The 5,280-nt window shown below is 43.7% G+C and overlaps 1 non-coding gene across 1 annotated transcript; it reads left to right on the top strand.

Moving 5' to 3' along the window:
- The first annotated feature begins 695 nt into the window (after positions 1-695).
- LOC115873012 lies at positions 696-859 on the top strand. Its single transcript, XR_004048192.1, has one exon. It is a non-coding gene; the product is annotated as a U1 spliceosomal RNA (small nuclear RNA).
- Positions 860-5,280: the final 4,421 nt, after the last annotated feature.

Genomic DNA, 5,280 nt, shown 5'->3' with positions numbered 1-5,280 from the left:
GATGGAATACACAGGAATTGAACTGTCTACATCTAATGGGGAAGCTCAATATAGTCAGGCAATGCAAGGTCTGGGATCAACTTTGGAACAGATCATTATTGTTCATAGGCAAGTTTAGGTTTCAGCAGAAAATTAAAACGAGTCCATGAGAGCCAAAATATGCTTTTAGTCTTTCCCACTTGAATTTAGAGATCATACCAAGAATATATTTTACACATTGAACACTAATGATGAAAAACTAGACATGTTTGGAATGACATCAAAAACATCATACATACATCATACATGAAGAAATCAAAAGGTCATTAAAAAGAAAAGATCAAAGTTGATTTCATATGATACGTTGTTGAAACTAAAGCAAAGAGAAGAAATGGTGATGGAAAATATTTAAAGGCAACTCTAGAACACAAAGCAAAGAATTACAATGAAAAGTGCAAAGTCTTGGAGTTAGAAAACTCCAAGAGGAGAGTTCTTCCTCCGAGAGGAAGAACACACTCCGCATATTTTAAGTTGAGAGGACTGAAGAAAAAAATTCAAGCCTTGAGCTAAAATACTGAAGGATTCAAGGGGCAAAATATTGAGCAACACAACAAGCATGAAAAGAAGATGGAAGGAGTAGCTAGAGTCAATGTATTGAAAAGAATTGATCAATATTCAAACATTTCAAGAGGCAGTATATGACTAAGAACTGATGGATCCTTACCTGGCAGGGCAGATTCCATGATCATAAAGGTGGTTTTCCCAGGGCGAGGCTTATCCATTACACTCTGGATGTGCTGACCCCTGCGATTTCCCCAAATGTTGGAAACTCGACTGCGTAATTCGTGGTAGTGGGGGACTGCATTCGCGCTCTCCCTTGTTAAAAAAACAACAACGAACTGATGGTAATAAAGGAAGAAATCCAAACTACACTGAAGGCATTACTTAAAAAGGAAAGCTCCAGGAATCTAGGAAATAGCAATAGGAATGTTTCCAAAAACCTTTGAAGCACTGGAAACACTCACTAGTCTATACAAGACATTCGGAAGATAGCAACCTGGCCAATGGACTGGAAGAGCTCTATGTTTGTGCCCATTCCAAAGGAGGGTGATGCAATAGAATGCAGAAAAATTTGAACAATATCATTAATATCACATATAAGTTAAATTTGCTGAAGACAATGCAACAACAGTTACAGAAATACATTGACAGGGCGCTACCAGTAATGCAAACTGGATTCAGAAGAGGATATGGCGTGAACATTATCATCATTGATGCCAGATGGTTGTTAGCAGAAAGCAAAGAATTCCAGGCAGATGTTTACTTGTGGTTTATTCGTATGCAAATGTATTCAACTGGGTGGATCAAAATAGACTATGGATAAAATTTTGAAGAATGAGAAATCTAGAAAATCATGTGCTCATGTGGAACCTGTACAAGAAGCAGTTCTTTGAACATACAAAGGGAATACCACAGGGTTTAAAATACAGACACATGTGGGCCAGGGTTATATTTCCCCACAATACTTATTCAATCTGAATGCTGAGCAAATCGTCAGAGAAGCTGGTTTATATAACGAAGAACATGGCATCAGGATGGGAGGAAGGCTCATTTACAGCCTGCCATATGCAGGTGACACAGCCTTGCTTGTTGACAGCAAGGAGGGCTTGAAGCCCTTGCTGATGAGACCAAAGACTGAAACTTTCAGTAGGGATGACAACTCAATGAAAACAAAACAAAAATCTCCACTCCTGAAAGAATAGAAAATATCACAACAAAGGGGGCAAATATTGACCTTGTCAAGGATTTAATTTGACTTGGACACACGATCAACGTTCAAGCAAGCAGCAGTCAAGGAATCAAACAATGTAGTCCATTGGACAAAAGGCATCTTTAAAGTATTAAAGAACAAGATGTCACTTTGAGGACTAAGATGTGCCTTTCCCAAGCCATGGCACTTTCAACCATCCGCTGTGCGTGGGAAAGTTGAGCAATGCATAAAGAAGACCTGAAAAGAATTGATTCAGTTGGACTGTGGTGCTGGTGAACAATATTCAAAGAACAACAGGCTGCCAGAAGAACAAGCAAATCTTTCTTGAAAGAGGTGCTGTCCAGAATGCTTCTTAGAAGTGAGGGTGTCAAGAATTTGGCTTAGGTACTTTGGACATAATATTAGGAGAGACCAGTCCCTGTGGAAGGACATCATACTTAGTAAAGTAGATAGTGAAAAAGAGGAAGACCTCAAATGAGATGGATTAGCAGAGTGGGTGGCTGCAACAATGAACCAAACATAACAACTTTAAGAACAGTGTAAGACTAGCCAGTGTTTGTTCTATTATACACAGGGTTGGGATGAGTCATAGCTGATTCAAAGGCACCTAACAATACCACATGGCCAATGATGGAGACCTAGTGGCACTGCAGTTCAAGGTTAGCAGTTCAAACCCACCAGCTGTTTCATGGAAGTAAATATGTCTTCTTCTGTAAAGGTTTACATCCCTGGAAATTTTAGGAGGCAGTTCTACTCTCTGCTCTAGGGTTGCTATGAATTAGAATCACCCCCTTAGCAGTGGGATATGGTTTTTGGTTATATTGGGTTACTATGAGAAAGAGGTACAGCATCAGAAACCCACAGGGCCTGTTCTACTCTGCCCTAGAAGGTTTCTGTGAGTCAGAATTGACTTGACAGAAGTGAGATGAGTCAGCTCACAGCAACAGCAACATGTTTTCCCAGTGACTGATACAGATGGCAGAGCACTGGGCAGCATTTTGTTCAATTGTATATAAGGTTGCCATGAATTAGAGCCAACTCAATGGTAATTAACAATAATGTACTACATGTGCCCTTATTATCTTTGTCATAGGAATTACTGTAAAAGGAAATCAAAAGAAGTAGCTTCACCAAATAGTACTTTCTGATTCATTCTCTCTTTCCTGTTTCTTGAGAGAAGATCTATAGACCTTGGTAGCAGAGAGTTACCAATATTATGCGGTTTTTAAAATTTGTTTGCCTTACAGTTCTGCCTGCTTGTGGGCAGCAAGTTGGGCCTTTCTTGTCTTTGACTCTCAGCACTAAACACTGCAAATGCTTGTAGAACAGAAAAGAAGCTTGCTCACATGTCACCACTACACTAATGTGAAAGTAAGACAGTGCCTTTCCTTGCAATATAAAAATGTCTTCGGTGGCGAAGATGCCCTTTAAGCAAATAACAACCCTATCATTGTGGTGCTGTAATAGGGCAACAGTCAATATGTCTCATAGAATGCCGAATCTCTTTTCTTCTTCATGGTTGGAATTAAATGAGACCTGGAATGAGGAGGGGCCACTGAGCTGGACTGAAAAGATATGAAAGATATAAAAGGTTAAACAACAATAAAAATAATAGCAAGAACAAGAGCAAAAGCAGCACACTGAAGAAAAGCCTACAAAAAGTAGCCCACGGAGAGACAGAGCGGGGCATTACGAAGGTGCTAAGGATCAGGACTTTATTTCCTCCATTACAAGGATCTGAGAAAAACAGGAGAGATGCATGACGCAATTTGCATTTTGGAAAAATCTCTCTTGCTGCTCTGGGGATGATGGATCTACTGAATCTGGTGAGACTGGAGATGGGAGGCTCCGTAGGAAACTATTGCAATAACGCAGTGATGACAAGAGCCGAGTCCTAAGGGAGCTCACCTTGAAGCGTGAGCCCCAAGTGGTTTTCAGGAGCCACTTTCCCAGGCATTGTGAGAACTGGTTCCCTCCACCCACCAACTGCTCCACAGCGCCTGTCCCTCGGCTCGGCATGTAAGAGGAAGGACTAACTCACTGTCAGCCACTGCACACTCGATTTGGACATTAAACTCTTCCAGCAAGCATTTGATAAAGAAGCATGGTAAAGGGAGGCTGACAGGGAGCACAGACCTAACAAATAGAGTGGTGAAAGCCAAGTGCCTCCTCCCTGGAGACTGGAGAGGAGTTGAATGAAGGAGTCGCTTTCAGAAGAGCTCAGGGATAGAAGAGGGATGGGGTGCGTTGTTGCAAATGTGAAAGGGCTCTGCTTGCAGGAAACTCTGCCTGAGGCTAAAGAAGATGGCTGCTGGAAGGGAAAAAGAAACTCAAGGAGGAGCTACAACTCTGAGGGACATGAGGCATTGTTCTAGGCACATTTCTTTTATGGCTGCCCAGCAAGGATAACTCATAAAGTGTAAGAGAAACACAAAAAGTTGTCCAGTGCCAGTGCCTGAACAATACACCCTTTGAAGTGACCAGCCAGGCTGTCAGATGCGAATGGTATCCTGGAGCTAATGGTAACTCCCTTTTTCTGCCAGGACATTGTGAGAGTCACTAGGAGAGAAGTGTGACAAAGATGTTTCCCGATGATCTTTGGCTGTTTCTGCACGCCACCCTCACCCCTCCAATGAAGCTGGAACGCTGCCTCTGGAATCCAGTGGAAAGGGTTACCTCAAATGGGAAGGATTACTACTGCAATGCTCCCGCAGCCACAAAGTGACCGAGCTGCTTAGGAAAGCCAGGGGTGGTTGTCAGGAAGCACCGGCTGGGGGGAAGTTGAGTGAAACGTAACCAGGGTGGGGTGGGTATTTCCTCCTTCCATATTTGGTGGTCTGTGTACTTCCATCTACCCAGGTACTTAAGGCCGAGGTCTCTCAAGTAGTCATGGGTTTGTTAGACCTCTCATGGAAGAGACCTACCTGGGTCCTTGGCTTCATGGGAGAAAGAATTCACACCGAAGCCTGGTTTGTGGGTAGAAGCCGTTTCGGGGTTACAGTAAATGGAACACCAGCCAGCCAGCATCCCTAGCACGTACTTGGCCCAGCCATGTGGGATGTGCAGCGTGCCAGGGCTGAACTGCGTGTCACAGCTGCTGGGAGAGCAAACTTCTGGCTTTTCAGGCCCTTCCGCCCCGCCCATCTGTTGGGAGGCATGGTCAACAATACTGGTCGACCCCATTGGCTGAATTAAATTCAAGTGGCCTAGATGGGCCAATCCAGGTGTACCACTCACCTAGGTGTACCACCCCTTCCTGGGTGGGAGCCTGAAGGTAATCCTGCACTCCAGCCCCTATGGCTGGCCTGGCTGGTCTGATTCTCTGCAGCAAGCTCAGAGAGGGACAACTCCCTATCTGGCTACCTAACAGGTTCTTCTCTGCATCCTTCAGGGCAGGCTAGGAGCTATTGTTCTGCAGCAGTAACACAGGATTCCAGAACCTCTGTGGCTTTTAAAACTGCGTCCACCTTCTGACTGCTGGTGCTGGAGCCTCTGCTCTGTATCCAGATGGCTGCAATCACTTCTATATG

Source organism: Echinops telfairi, unplaced genomic scaffold (assembly GCF_000313985.2).
Source record: "Echinops telfairi isolate 266 unplaced genomic scaffold, ASM31398v2 ScPeMD7_4;HRSCAF=17, whole genome shotgun sequence".
Lineage (NCBI taxonomy): Eukaryota > Metazoa > Chordata > Mammalia > Afrosoricida > Tenrecidae > Echinops > Echinops telfairi.
This window is presented reverse-complemented; position numbering and strand designations above follow the sequence as displayed.